A 16,549-nucleotide genomic window follows, 5' to 3' on the forward strand; every position below is an offset into this window, starting at 1 on the left:
GCCATAGCGTACCCAGATAAATAGTGCCATAGCGTACCCAGATAAATAGTGCCATAGTGTGCCCAGATAAATAGTGAAATAGCATACCCAGATAAATAGTGCCATAGTGTGCCCAGATAAATAGTGTCATAGCGTACCCAGATAAATAGTGCCATAGTGTGCCCAGATAAATAGTGCCATAGAGTGCCCAGATAAATAGTGCCATAGCGTACCCAGATAAATAGTGCCATAGTGTGCCCAGATAAATAGTGCCATAGAGTGCCCAGATAAATAGTGCCATAGTGTGCCCAGATAAATAGTGCCATAGCGTACCCAGATAAATAGTGCCATAGTGTGCCCAGATAAATAGTGCCATAGCGTACCCAGATAAATAGTGCCATAGCGTACCCAGATAAATAGTGCCATAGTGTGCCCAGATAAATAGTGCCATAGCGTACCCAGATAAATAGTGCCATAGCGTACCCAGATAAATAGTGCCATAGCGTACCCAGATAAATAGTGCCATAGAGTGCCCAGATAAATAGTGCCATAGTGTGCCCAGATAAATAGTGCCATAGCGTACCCAGATAAATAGTGCCATAGTGTGCCCAGATAAATAGTGCCATAGAGTGCCCAGATAAATAGTGCCATAGTGTGCCCAGATAAATAGTGCCATAGCGTACCCAGATAAATAGTGCCATAGTGTGCCCAGATAAATAGTGTCATAGCGTACCCAGATAAATAGTGCCATTGAGTGCCCTGATAAATAGTGCCATAGCGTACCCAGATAAATAGTGCCATAGAGTGCCCAAATAAATAGTGCCATAGTGTGCCCAGATAAATAGTCCCATTGAGTGCCCAGATAAATAGTGCCATAGCGTACCCAGATAAATAGTGTCATAGTGTGCCCAGATAAATAGTGCCATAGATTGCCCAGATAAATAGTGCCATAGAGTGCCCAGATAAATAGTGCCATAGCGTACCCAGATAAATAGTGTCATAGTGTGCCCAGATAAATAGTGCCATAGAGTGCCCAGATAAATAGTGCCATTGAGTGACCAAATAAATAGTGCCATAGCGTACCCAGATAAATAGTGCCATAGATTGCCCAGATAAATAGTGCCATAGAGTGCCCAGATAAATAGTGCCATTGAGTGACCAAATAAATAGTGCCATAGCGTACCCAGATAAATAGTCCCATTGAGTGCCCTGATAAATAGTGCCGTAGCGTACCCAGATAAATAGTGCCATAGAGTGCCCAGATAAATAGTGAAATAGCGTACCCAGATAAATAGTGCCATAGCGTACCCAGATAAATAGTGCCATAGTGTACCCAGATAAATAGTCCCATTGAGTGCCCTGATAAATAGTGCCGTAGCGTACCCAGATAAATAGTGCCATAGTGTGCCCAGATAAATAGTGCCATAGAGTGCCCAGATAAATAGTGCCATAGCGTACCCAGATAAATAGTGCCATAGTGTGCCCAGATAAATAGTGCCATAGAGTGCCCAGATAAATAGTGCCATAGCGTACCCAGATAAATAGTGCCATAGTGTGCCCAGATAAATAGTGCCATAGTGTGCCCAGATAAATAGTGCCATAGAGTGCCCAGATAAATAGTGCCATAGTGTGCCCAGATAAATAGTGCCATAGAGTGCCCAGATAAATAGTGCCATAGCGTACCCAGATAAATAGTGCCATAGTGTGCCCAGATAAATAGTGCCATAGTGTGCCCAGATAAATAGTGCCATAGAGTGCCCAGATAAATAGTGCCATAGCGTACCCAGATAAATAGTGCCATAGTGTGCCCAGATAAATAGTGCCATAGAGTGCCCAGATAAATAGTGCCATAGCGTACCCAGATAAATAGTGCCATAGTGTGCCCAGATAAATAGTGCCATAGAGTACCCAGATAAATAGTGCCATAGCGTACCCAGATAAATAGTGCCATAGTGTGCCCAGATAAATAGTGCCATAGTGTGCCCAGATAAATAGTGCCATAGTGTGCCCAGATAAATAGTGCCATAGTGTGCCCAGATAAATAGTGCCATAGCGTACCCAGATAAATAGTGCCATTGAGTGCCCTGATAAATAGGGCACATATCTACCATTCTGTGCTATATCTCGTAGAACCAAGATAAGTAGTGTGCATGTGCCATACAGTGTCCACATAAATACTGCACAAATTTACCATAAAATGCCATATGGTGTCCAGATAGTTAATGCACACATTTTCCAAATAGTGCCATAGAGTGCAAAGTTAAATAGTGCACATATCTACCATTCAGTGTTATATAGTGCCAGGATAATTAGTGTGAATATGCCATACAGTGCCCAGACAAATACTGCACAAATTTACCATAAAATACCTAAACAGCCCCCATTTAGCACCTTCCGTACCATACAATGCTCACAGGTATCATGCAATGCCTACCGAACACTTAGCAGTAGTTTTGTTTTTTATCAGCTACATAAAAAGAGCCACATTATGTTCATATAGAGATGAATAATGACAGTGCACAGATAGCGCCATACCATGCGCCAATAAATACTCCATCCTGCGCCCACCTCGTCCATTACTGAGCAGTCACTTTTCTCCTACAGGGACCGATGTTGCCCTCTCTGGACTCATTTTACCAGGGAGAAGATGAGAAGTCTTCAAGATCTTCCCAGATGTTGAAACCTTCAGAAACTGATGGAAAGGGAAAGCAGAAACGCACAGCAGTAAAGGGACTGCCATGGATGTGAAACACGTGGCTTCTTTCAATATCACACCTGTCTACGTGTTATGTAGAACTGAGCTGCAATACCAGACACGACCTGTGGACAGGTGTGGTGCTGTTTTTTGTAAGAAAACGGTTGTGCATTTCTAATCCTGGCCAGAACATTTAAGATATCAATTTTGGATAGGGCTCAATTGCACCCACTAATTTTCTTTCACCAGGGCATCATGCAGGCGTCCGAATACTAATCCTGATTTCAATGTTGCTTTAAATAAACACTAAATTCAGAAATAAATAATAAACCAGAAACCCCATTAAAAAAAATTCTGTGTCTGCAAGACTTTCTTCAAGTTTCTGAAACTTTGGAAATCAAGCAGAGAAAACAGGTAACGAATTTCTTCTTGACCCCTGTATTTTGGCCAGAGATAAATGGAGGGGTATGGCCTGTATATGGGGGGCTTGGCTTAGTGCGGTGGGGAGAGGCTCCTCCTGGGATGTCGTTTATATGATCATCGGAGACAGAACGGGACGGTGTTAGAAGAAGTTTTGGGAATATTTTTACATGGACTTTTGGAAATAAATCTGGGTATCTTTGGCTTTGAAACATAGTGAGAGTTGTAGTCTTGCCATACTATAATCTGAGACGTTCGCGGGGTCTCGATTGGGCGGACTTTGCCCTTGAGTTGCGGCCCCTTTTCTGCGTTTGCCGTCTGAACAGCCCACTTTTCACCAACTCTTTTTGGACGGGCCGATATTCTCAAACGCTGCAATATGTAAAGTACCGGATGACAGATTTGCCCTTTTGGATACAATCGTTCTGAGCGCTGCTGTTTTATTCATATATTGCACCATAAAAAAATATTACGAGGCCCGCCGGAGGGATTCCATCATTTATCCGTGCGCCATAAATCGTATCCATCTGACGGGATTATTGGCTGCCGCGGCTTAATGAGCAGAAGGGTTTATCCCTCGCCTTTCAAGAGCCCATAGTTTATACTGTTAGCATCATTCTTTAATGCTATTTGTCTATAAAAAGTATTCACCCCTTTTGGGCTTTTACACATGTTATTTGTTACAACATGGATTCCCGGTGGATTTAATTAGGGCTTATCGCAGAATTTCACTCTGATGCTAAAGTGATAACTCAGCACAATTAGAACCCCCCCCCCCTCCCCCAAATACTTGCGTGCACAAGTATTCACCCCCTCTCCTAGGGCACATTCACATTATCAATGAAGCAGACAGCTGACTACTTAAAAGGAAACTTTTATTCCATTACATTCTGATGCTCTAACCCCAGTTACATTGACAGATTAACTAATATCTAGAAAATCAGCTTAGAAATCAGTGAAATTAAATCGCTTACATGGAGCAATCTGGGCGGAGCTAGAGAACCAAGGAGTCACCTGGGCGGAGCTGGAGAACCAAGGAGCCACCTGGGCGGAGCTGGAGAACCAAGGAGTCACCTGGGCGGAGCTGGAGAACCAAGGAGTCACCGTGTCCCTTAGTATCACACTCATCACCATGTCTTTTTTTTCTTCATTATTAAACGTTTTTTAAAAGGGAATCTTACAGCTGGAATCCAAGAGCAGCATGATGTAGGGGCAGAGACTCTGATTCGAGCTATGTGTCTCCTTGCTGTCATTTTGATACAATCCCTGTTTTCTCTGCTGTACCTGTATAATACCATCAACACCAGTGACTGGCAGCTTTCTGTGTACACTGTGCATAGGCAGAAAGCTGCCAATCAGTGGTGGGGGTGGGGCTATATAGAAGTTGGACTGCCTGGCACACAACACCTAGTCCTGCAATGCTAATCACCTGCTGATAAACACTGATTGTATTGAAACTACAGCACACAACCCAATAAGTGACACATCACTGGAACGAAGGCCTCTGTCCCTACATCATGCTGCTCTCAATTTATATCACAAAATCTGCTGACAAATGTTCTTTAATACATTATGAGGCCATTTGATCAAGTAGTTTTTGCCCAGTTTCTGCTCGAAATGTGTCAAAATCTTTTCCCACCTCACAGTTGTTTAGATATTTTGTGACTTTTGTGCCATTTTTATGTTAGTCCTTGCCACTTGCAACAACTTTTTGAAAAGTGGGAAAGTTGTTGCCAACCACACATACAAAGTAATCACAGAGTGGCATAAACCACAACCGAGCTGTGCGCCTGTCCCTGTCTGGCGCGGTTTTCTTGTGATGTGAACGGCAGCGGAGTGAATCCATGAAGAGGCGCGCTCTCCTTAATGAATTTGGCGCATCTTACTCCAGCTCTTCTTACTTTGCATCAGTGCAAAACTGCAACAAGTGACACAGAAAATAGAATATTATATGGATGGAAGAATAAAAAACTTATTGGTCATAGAAGGCAGAGACCAAAAAGTAACAGTTGGGATGGATACAAGAATATGTCGGAATCACTGAATTTACTGGAAAACCTCAGTGATTTGGTAATGGGGTAACAGAGCGACACCATTATTAACCCTATCGCAGCCTAGAAGTAATTGCCGCTTCCAGGGCAAAATGGTGACATCTGTTCATTCAGCACTTGATTGCCCAGTGATAGCAGTTCTTTATGGGAGAGAAGTGATTGTTATAGAAAATATACAATTTTGGCTACAGTTCTCAAACATCATGTGTTGGTCCAGTTTTTATGGTTTGATGAGAACATAACTGGGGAAGAGAAAGGTGGAAAGTATAGGGACGTTTTGGAAGAAAATCGGTTGCACTTTGCAAAAGAAATGCAAAGACAAAAACAAACATGAAACCGAATCTACACAGAAATGTACAGGAGCGACGCAAAGTCCTCTGCAAGGAGAAGCTACTGTAGAGCCCAAAAGTGCAAAGATGAAGCCCAATCTATGAGGACTCAGGGCTGCAAATGAATGAAACGGACCTGAACGGACTTGAAGGGGGTGAACATTTATGCAGTTGTTCATTATTTCTTGCTTTCTAATAAAAAATAAAAAGCAGAAAAATAAAAATGTAAAAAGACTTTTGATCGGCTACATTTTAAATATTGCATTTATTGCCAAAATGACCTCCGTTCTCCTGGTTGACACTGGGAGCTGAGACGGAGGCCACATCGGTTGTCACTCAGCATTCCTGTATAACTCAGGGGCCATTCACATTGCGCTTTGCTCTGTCGGATGTTTCGTCAGAAGCACTAAAAAAATGGGATTCATATGGAAGACCCCACAAAGCCTTTCATCTGACTAGACATTATTAATATCGGCCTTCGGCTTGATCTCGAGCCATGGCGACTTGATGGATGAACGCTCTGTAGGAAGATGGATCTTGTGCAGCCTAGATAGGTCCACCAGGGTCTTCTCCACCGTCATCTTGATTGTATCAAGTCATAGGGTCGCTGCATAGGAAAAAAATACAAATGAAGCCCGTTTAATCCCCATTTATTTCACTGTTTATGGGAATCGAACTGGGCAAAAGCCAATCTGAATGGCACCTAAGACGCGGTGGACATGGTCACCCATTGGTGACCCACCCGTTCTCCTCCTCGGTGGTCTCTCATCAACCTCCCTCCTTGCACACGGTATAATTGTGTCTTCTACTCTCGGCTGTTATTTTTTACGTATCCGTTACACTGTAAATACAACACGCGCGTCACAGTGAAAATATTTTGACACATGGAAGGGAGAAGAAGCTGCCGGGAACGTCTCTGGATCTATTAAAAGTCGTTAAATAAACAGTGGTGTTATGAAGCGACGTCCTGCGTCCTCAGCGGAGGATGAGAGGTGTTGTCCTGCGTCCTCGGCAGAGGAAGAGAGGCGTTGTCCTGCGTCCTCGGCGGAGGATGAGAGGCGACGTCCTGCGTCCTCGTCGGAGGATGAGAGGTGTTGTCCTGCGTCCTTGGCAGAGGATGAGAGGCGACGTCCTGCGTCCTCGTCGGAGGATGAGAGGTGTTGTCCTGCGTCCTTGGCGGAGGATGAGAGGCGACGTCCTGCGTCCTCGTCGGAGGATGAGAGGCGAAGTCCTGCGTCCTCGGCGGAGGATGAGAGGCGACGTCCTGCGTCCTAGTCGGAGGATGAGAGGCGAAGTCCTGCGTCCTCGTCGGAGGATGAGAGGCGACGTCCTGCGTCCTAGTCGGAGGATGAGAGGCGAAGTCCTGCGTCCTCGTCGGAGGATGAGAGGCGACGTCCTGCGTCCTCGTCGGAGGATGAGAGGCGAAGTCCTGCGTCCTCGGCGGAGGATGAGAGGCGACGTCCTGCGTCCTCGTCGGAGGATGAGAGGTGTTGTCCTGTGTCCTCGGCGGAGGATGAGAGGCGACGTCCTGCGTCCTCGGCGGAGGATGAGAGGCGACGTCCTGCGTCCTCGTCGGAGGATGAGAGGCGACGTCCTGCGTCCTCGTCGGAGGATGAGAGGCGACGTCCTGTGTCCTCGTCGGAGGATGAGAGGTGTTGTCCTGTGTCCTCGTCGGAGGATGAGAGGTGTTGTCCTGTGTCCTCCGTGAAGGATGAGAGGCGAAGTCCTGCGTCCTCGGCGGAGGATGAGAGGCGACGTCCTGCGTCCTCGTCGGAGGATGAGAGGCGACGTCCTGCGTCCTCGTCGGAGGATGAGAGGCGACGTCCTGTGTCCTCGTCGGAGGATGAGAGGTGTTGTCCTGTGTCCTCGGCGGAGGATGAGAGGCGACTTCCTGCGTCCTCGGCGGAGGATGAGAGGTGTTGTCCTGTGTCCTCCGTGAAGGATGAGAGGCGACGTCCTGCGTCCTCAGCGGAGGATGAGAGGTGTTGTCCTGCGTCCTCGTCGGAGGATGAGAGGTGTTGTCCTGTGTCCTCGGCGGAGGATGAGAGGTGTTGTCCTGTGTCCTCCGTGAAGGATGAGAGGCGACGTCCTGCGTCCTCGTTGGAGGATGAGAGGCGACATCCTGCGTCCTCGGCGGAGGATGAGAGGTGTTGTCCTGCGTCCTCGTCGGAGGATGAGATGTGTTGTCCTGCGTCCTCGTCGGTGGATGAGAGGTGTTGTCCTGCGTCCTCGTCGGAGGATGAGATGTGTTGTCCTGTGTCCTCGGCGGAGGATGAGAGGCGACGTCCTGCGTCCTCGGCGGAGGATGAGAGGCGACGTCCTGCGTCCTCGGCGGAGGATGAGAGGCGACGTCCTGCGTCCTCGGCGGAGGATGAGAGGTGTTGTCCTGTGTCCTCGGCGGAGGATGAGAGGTGTTGTCCTGTGTCCTCCGTGAAGGATGAGAGGCGACGTCCTGCGTCCTCGTTGGAGGATGAGAGGTGTTGTCCTGCGTCCTCGTCGGAGGATGAGATGTGTTGTCCTGCGTCCTCGTCGGAGGATGAGAGGTGTTGTCCTGCGTCCTCGTCGGAGGATGAGATGTGTTGTCCTGCGTCCTCGTCGGAGGATGAGATGTGTTGTCCTGCGTCCTCGTCGGAGGATGAGAGGTGTTGTCCTGCGTCCTCGTCGGAGGATGAGATGTGTTGTCCTGTGTCCTCGACGGAGGATGAGAGGCGACGTCCTGCGTCCTCGGCGGAGGATGAGAGGCGACGTCCTGCGTCCTCGGCGGAGGATGAGAGGCGACGTCCTGCGTCCTCGTCGGAGGATGAGAGGTGTTGTCCTGCGTCCTTGGCGGAGGATGAGAGGCGACGTCCTGCGTCCTCGTCGGAGGATGAGAGGCGAAGTCCTGCGTCCTCGGCGGAGGATGAGAGGCGACGTCCTGCGTCCTAGTCGGAGGATGAGAGGCGAAGTCCTGCGTCCTCGTCGGAGGATGAGAGGCGACGTCCTGCGTCCTAGTCGGAGGATGAGAGGCGAAGTCCTGCGTCCTCGTCGGAGGATGAGAGGCGACGTCCTGCGTCCTCGTCGGAGGATGAGAGGCGAAGTCCTGCGTCCTCGGCGGAGGATGAGAGGCGACGTCCTGCGTCCTCGTCGGAGGATGAGAGGTGTTGTCCTGTGTCCTCGGCGGAGGATGAGAGGCGACGTCCTGCGTCCTCGGCGGAGGATGAGAGGCGACGTCCTGCGTCCTCGTTGGAGGATGAGAGGCGACGTCCTGCGTCCTCGTCGGAGGATGAGAGGCGACGTCCTGTGTCCTCGTCGGAGGATGAGAGGTGTTGTCCTGTGTCCTCGTCGGAGGATGAGAGGTGTTGTCCTGTGTCCTCCGTGAAGGATGAGAGGCGAAGTCCTGCGTCCTCGGCGGAGGATGAGAGGCGACGTCCTGCGTCCTCGTCGGAGGATGAGAGGCGACGTCCTGCGTCCTCGTCGGAGGATGAGAGGCGACGTCCTGTGTCCTCGTCGGAGGATGAGAGGTGTTGTCCTGTGTCCTCGGCGGAGGATGAGAGGCGACTTCCTGCGTCCTCGGCGGAGGATGAGAGGTGTTGTCCTGTGTCCTCCGTGAAGGATGAGAGGCGACGTCCTGCGTCCTCAGCGGAGGATGAGAGGTGTTGTCCTGCGTCCTCGTCGGAGGATGAGAGGTGTTGTCCTGTGTCCTCGGCGGAGGATGAGAGGTGTTGTCCTGTGTCCTCCGTGAAGGATGAGAGGCGACGTCCTGCGTCCTCGTTGGAGGATGAGAGGCGACATCCTGCGTCCTCGGCGGAGGATGAGAGGTGTTGTCCTGCGTCCTCGTCGGAGGATGAGATGTGTTGTCCTGCGTCCTCGTCGGTGGATGAGAGGTGTTGTCCTGCGTCCTCGTCGGAGGATGAGATGTGTTGTCCTGTGTCCTCGGCGGAGGATGAGAGGCGACGTCCTGCGTCCTCGGCGGAGGATGAGAGGCGACGTCCTGCGTCCTCGGCGGAGGATGAGAGGCGACGTCCTGCGTCCTCGGCGGAGGATGAGAGGTGTTGTCCTGTGTCCTCGGCGGAGGATGAGAGGTGTTGTCCTGTGTCCTCCGTGAAGGATGAGAGGCGACGTCCTGCGTCCTCGTTGGAGGATGAGAGGTGTTGTCCTGCGTCCTCGTCGGAGGATGAGATGTGTTGTCCTGCGTCCTCGTCGGAGGATGAGAGGTGTTGTCCTGCGTCCTCGTCGGAGGATGAGATGTGTTGTCCTGCGTCCTCGTCGGAGGATGAGATGTGTTGTCCTGCGTCCTCGTCGGAGGATGAGAGGTGTTGTCCTGCGTCCTCGTCGGAGGATGAGATGTGTTGTCCTGTGTCCTCGACGGAGGATGAGAGGCGACGTCCTGCGTCCTCGGCGGAGGATGAGAGGCGACGTCCTGCGTCCTCGGCGGAGGATGAGAGGCGACGTCCTGCGTCCTCGTCGGAGGATGAGAGGTGTTGTCCTGCGTCCTCGGCGGAGGATGAGAGGCGACGTCCTGCAGTTTATATTCTACTGTAATCTTGTGTCTTATCTCAGGACAGGAGAGCGGACGACTCACAATTGTCAGGGTCTTCCCGCCAGACTGGGCGACAGCAGAGCATTGGGGGACATCTCTGGGTTTGGAGACCCCCATGCACATTAGATGAAGCTGCTGTTGATCGATGAGCTTATCGCGGTGACAGACGGATACATTTTAGTCCACATCTTTCTGGGAATAATTTTCAACAAAAGATGTTTTCATTTAACTTTTAGCTTCAAAAAATCAAAGACGTCCGACTTCAAGATGAGTCTGTGATCGTCGGCTGAAACCGTCATCCGTCATCTTTGCAGCGGCAGTAAAGCAGAGCAGCAGTCGGGTCGATCATTGAGATTATTAGATGGAGAAGTTTTCTATTCTTCTGCGTTTAATTTTCGGCTGAGCACAATGTGAGGGTCAGGAGCAGAGACCCCAATCACACGGGAGACTATAGACCCCATACACAGTCAATGGCTGTCGATGAATGATTGTCCAAGCCGACAGCTAGGAAGATTACAAGTGAGTCAGAAGAAGGAGGACAGAGACAGTCGAGAGACACCTCTATCTGGATCTAATGGGATTTAGATCCGGACTCATTGCTGCCACTTCAGATCTCTCCAGCATTTTGTTTCCATCCATTTCTGGGGGCTTCTTGAAGTATTTTTGGGATCATTGTCCTGCTGAAAGACCCATGACCAAGGACGCAAACCCAGCTTTTTTACACTGGGCGCTACATTGCCACCCAAAATCCTTTGGCACACACAGACACACAATGCAAAGATTGACTTAACTTCTCCCCTTTTAATCTGGTTTCAGGTGTGATTTTAATATTTTCCAAACCTGTTACTTACCACAGGTGAGTTTGAACGAGCATCACATGCTTGAAAAAAAAAAAAAAAAAGTTGTTTACTCACAATTTTGGAACGGTGCCAACAATTTTATCCAGCTCATTTTTGGGGGTTTGTGTGAAATCGTATCCAATTTACCATTTATTATTTTTTGTGTGTTGTTTCAATACACGCAAAGGAAATAAACATGTGTAATTGCAATAATTTTCTTGGAGAAATGCTTCATTTTCTGGAACAATTTCAAGGGTGCCAACACTTTCGGCCATCACTCCATAACACTGAGTTATTATCTCACAGCTGTGACTTATTATCTCGTAGTGTTAACTTACTATTTTGCTGCATATTTTACCATATGCGAAATAAACAATGTCGCGGATTCATATTCATATTCTGCTTTCCAGCACTGGACTTAATATCTCATTACAGTATTTGTTGTAGAACTAATTTATTGCCTCCCACCACCGGATTGGCACATCACTACTAATCCCAAAGTCCTGGCTCTTTATATCAGTATTTTCTACATGTTGTTCTTTATAACACTCCTTTAGGCAGAAAAAAAATAGAACAGGAAATGTAGGAATTTTGGACGATCGCTTCAGAGCCATTTCCTTTCCATTTAAACATTTCTATTCTGACTATTTTAGGAACTTTCTCTGAGTGTCGACTGATAGATTCCAAATATTTATCTTGCAGCCACAACTAACTTTCCACGTTACTAAGATGATGTTCAGACACATTCTGACAAGACACAATAATCATATAGGGCTCAGAAATGTGCAGTGATACAAAAATCTCCTGCTATCACTTATCTGTATTCTATACAAAATAACTCTTCTGTCCGATAATCACTAAATAACCAGTCACAATATAATACAATGTCATTATATACAAATCATAAATTCATTACTGAGCCTCACTTATCAATTAATCTACCACAAACTAGTCATGTGTTTTACTCCAGAGCTGCACTCCTTATTCTGCTAATGCAGTCACTGTGTACATACATTACATTACTGATCCTGAGTTACATCCTGTATTATACTCCAGAGCTGCACTCACTATTCTGCTGGTGCAGTCACTGTGTACATACATTACATTACAGATCCTGAGTTACATCCTGTATTATATTCCAGAGCTGCACTCACTATCCTGCTGGTGCAGTCACTGTGTACATACTTTACATTACTGATCCTAAGTTACATCCTGTATTATACTCCAGAGCTGCACTCACTATTCTGTTGGTGCAGTCACTGTGTACATACATTACATTACTGATCCTGAGTTACATCCTGTATTATACTCCAGAGCTGCACTCACTATTCTGTTGGTGCAGTCACTGTGTACATACATTACATTACTGATCCTGAGTTACATCCTGTATTATACTCCAGAGCTGCACTCACTATTCTGCTGGTGCAGTCACTGTGTACATACATTACATTACTGATCCTAAGTTACATCCTGTATTATACTCCAGAGCTGCACTCACTATTCTGTTGGTGCAGTCACTGTGTACATACATTACATTACTGATCCTGAGTTACATCCTGTATTATACCCCAGAGCTGCACTCACTATTCTGCTGATGCAGTCACTGTGTACATACATTACATTACTGATCCTGAGTTACATCCTGTATTATACTCCAGAGCTGCACTCACTATTCTGCTGGTGCAGTCACTGTGTACATACATTACATTACTGATCCTGAGTTACCTCTTGTATTATACTCCAGAGCTGCACTCACTATTCTGCTGGTGCAGTCACTGTGTACATACATTACATTACTGATCCTGAGTTACCTCCTGTATTATACTCCAGAGCTCCACTCACTATTCTGCTGGTGGAGTCACTGTGTACATACATTACATTACTGATCCTGAGTTACCTCCTGTATTATACTCCAGAGCTGCACTCACTATTCTGCTGGTGCAGTCACTGTGTACATACATTACATTACTGATCCGGAGTTACATCCTGTATTATACTCCAGAGCTGCACTCACTATTCTTCTGGTGCAGTTACTGTGTACATACATTACATTACTGATCCTGAGTTACATCCTGTATTATACTCCAGAGCTGCACTCACTATTCTGCTGGTGCAGTCACTGTGTACATATATTACATTACTGATCCTGAGTTACATCCTGTATTATATTCCAGAGCTGCACTCACTATTCTGCTGGTGCAGTCACTGTGTACATACATTACATTACTGATCCTGAGTTACATCCTGTATTATACTCCAGAGCTGCACTCACTATTCTGCTGGTGCAGTCACTGTGTACATACATTACATTACTGATCCTGAGTTACATCCTGTATTATACTCCAGAGCTGCACTCACTATTCTGCTGGTGCAGTCACTGTGTACATACATTACATTACTGATCCTGAGTTACATCCTGTATTATATTCCAGAGCTGCACTCACTATTCTGCTGGTGCAGTCACTGTGTATGACGCGCCCCCTGGGCCATATTCTTTAGGGGAATATCCGGAGCCGGATCAGATGGGAGTTGTAGTCTTCCGAGTGGCTGTGACCCGGTCCGTGCCCAGGGTGTCAAGCTCAGAGTATGTGGCAGTCCTACAGATGTTATAAAGTTCTTAATGTCGACTACGCCACCCGTTGTATTGCGGTCACTATGGCCGCCGCTGCAGCAGGGTCCGCTGAGGCTGATGGTGTTGGTGCAGCTTTTGGTAGTATAACCCCCAACGGGTGGGGTATAGCCTCAGGGGGTCAGGAGCAGAGGATGGGGGTTGTGGTGGTGCAGCGTAGATGTTAAAGGAAGACAGAGTCGGGTTATGCAGTTTAGGGTATTTACTCACTGCTGATGTTCCGGTCACTCCAGCTTCAAGTGACCACCCGAGCCGTGCTGCATCCACCAGGTCCTGGATCCAGCCAACCCCCAAGCAAGTCCGGAGCGTGACCCTGAGCTCTCCTTCTGTCCTTTCTCTGGCCGTCCCCACTAGTGATCCACCCAGGTCCAGCTCCCTCGGGCCTTCTGTTGGGAGACCCTTGGCCTTGGGTTCCCTGACCCTCCACGTGGTATGCCTTCGTGGTGGATATGGTGGGTGGCCGTGGCAGACGCTGCCCACGGCCTCCGGTCTCTGGCTGGGGTGTGTTTTTGCCCCCACCAGCTTGGGTTCCGGTACCCTGATGCCGACTCTTCACCCGTGGATTGGATTTGGGGTCTCAGAGTCCTCTCTTCTGTTTCCCCCTCTGGGTCTCTCTTGCTTTCTCCTCTCTCTCTCTCTGGGGCTGCTCTGCTCCTCTTCCTCTGACTTCTCTGCAAAGGCTGACAGACTGACCCTGTTCTTAGTTGGTGCCCACCTTATATACACCCTCTATGTGTGAGCTCAGGTGACCAGCACCCAATGAGCTCCTATCTTTACCCAGGCTGCTCCCCCTATCTGCCCCTACACTACTTGGGATGTACCACCCCCCTCCCACTCCAGCCAGGAACAGACTCGGTCGTACCTGCACATTTCTAAGTGGGAGTACCGTCGGTCTGCTCCTCGGAAATGGGATGTATGTAGTGCATGCAGCCTACCGAGCTCAGATCCACACTCCATCCTTACCCGGGAGTGGAATATCACACCTCTGGGTTGAGGTGCAATACCCCTGTAGCAGCCGAATCCTCAGGGTGCTACATTCCCCCCTGGTAAATCACAGCACGTCCTCGGGCTGTAAGACATAAAACACCAAAACATACAATTTTTTTTTATAAACATATAAAACATATAAAACAATATATATTAGCATAAAACATTCTCGTCGCCTCTGGCTCCTCCTCCGGTCACTGTGCAACGTGTGACCGGGTAAAGTGCGACAGTCTCTCTGGAAAACTGGTTTTCCTATAAAACCGGTAGGGGGCGCTTTAGGACGCGCAACTATTTACAAGGGACATGGCCGCTCTCAGTCCTCGGCCAGGTATTAGGGAGGAATGACCGCTCTCAGTCCTCGGTCAGTGGGATTAAGGGAAATACGGGTAACAGTTCACACATGCTGGTCCCAACGGGGACTATATTAGCAACAACAGTTTCAATTTCACGGTTTCAGTCTACAGTTTCAGTTTACTGTGCCCCGACGGGCAACTATTTACAGCTTCTGCTTCGCTGTCCTTAGCGACGGCGTCCTCCTGCTCTTGCTTTTTGGTTACCTTTGGCTCTAGTTTCAGACCCGTCCGGGTCCTCTTGTTCTTCCTCCTCACACCGCAGCTCTTCCTCCGTCAGGCGATGCACATGGAGGGCGTAGGGACCTTTGGCACACTTGTGCCGGGTGAAGGTGACCTCGTCCCCGATGTAAAGGTCACGACCTCTGTGTCCCTCCGGTAGGTGGGACTCAACATCTCTCCTGGTTACGAAGACATCGCCTACGGTGTGGTGGTCTCGGATGAAGCCCCACCCATGCTGCAGGTTAAACTTTATCACAGTCCCGGTGGTGCGGGGACTATGCGCTGCACGGGGGTCTCTCCTGGCCCGGCTCTTCTGCTCCGCGCTCCTTATTTGAGCTTGCTGTTCCCGGACCCGCCTCTCTCTCCGCTCCCTCTCGAAGTCCTCGAGCTGTTGGCGGCAGCACTCAGCACGCTCCGCTGCAGCTGCCCGAGTTTCTTGAGTGAACCCCATAAGATCTTCTCCGGTGGGGTCCCACTCAAACTGCGCTTCCGCTAGCGGGGGCGAGATCCTCTTTACGGGCTTTGGAGCCGGGATGAGGGGTTCATCCAGGGGTCTCTCTCTCCGGAGTCGGGGATGGTGGAACTCCGGTGGCCATATAAATGGCTGCCCATCCGGGCACGTGTGCTGGGCGTACAGGTCCTCTCCCAGATGCGGCACTCTTGGTCTTATGGGCGCGGTGGTGGTGGCGCCCGGGTTGCCCGGGCCTTGCGGCCAGGCCTGGGGTATCTGGAAGGTAAAGGGCACCGTAAGGACGGCGGCGCCCTGGGCTACTTGGCCCTGCGACCAGGCCGGGGGCTCCGCGGAGGTAGGGGGCGCTGTTGGTATTGCGGCGCCCGGGGGTACTAGGCCTTGCGACCAGGCTGGTGGTACTTCCTGCTTGGTCACGCTCGGGGTCGAGGCGTGTGACGTCACAGGGGTCGCGGCTCCCGTTTGAGGCCTAGTCTGCGGCGGTGACGTTGCAGCGACGGGCACGGCAGGATAGACTTCGGGCTCTGCGACGGGGAGCTGGGGCAGGTACGCGGTTTCCTGGTTTGGGGTATAGACGTCCCCTTTACCTGCCTCCACTCGTTCGGCTCCCTTCTCGGCGCCGTCTCCGGCCTTCAGTCCTCCTGCGCCATCCTCAGAGGCGGTCTGTCTCCTCGTCTCGGGTGGCGTGCTCCGCTGACAAGTCTCGGTCTTCTGGGCCATCTCTCGGCTCCACTCCGCCAACGTCTCTCGCTGCACCCGGGCCATCCTCCTTGCGAGGCCCTCCAGAGCGGTCTGCGCACACTCCCGGTCTCGGGGGAGCTGTGCTAGGACCTCCACTAGGCCTAGTGGGGTCGTTGTTTCCAGCAGGCTCCTGACCAACGGGTCGGTGCTGCTCTGCTCTCCTACAGTCGTCTCCAGCAGGCTCCTGGCCAGCGGGCCGGTGCTGCTCTGCTCTCCCTCCTCTGTTTCTAGCAGGCTCCTGGCCAACGGGCCGGTGCTGCTCTGCTTTCTCGCCATCTCCGGGTAAGCTCCTCCGATATTCTTCTCCAGGCTTCTTGCC

Source organism: Phyllobates terribilis, unplaced genomic scaffold, assembly GCF_046119375.1.
Source record: "Phyllobates terribilis strain yellow unplaced genomic scaffold, ASM4611937v1 Scaffold_7__3_contigs__length_470593459, whole genome shotgun sequence".
Taxonomy (NCBI): Eukaryota; Metazoa; Chordata; class Amphibia; order Anura; family Dendrobatidae; genus Phyllobates; species Phyllobates terribilis.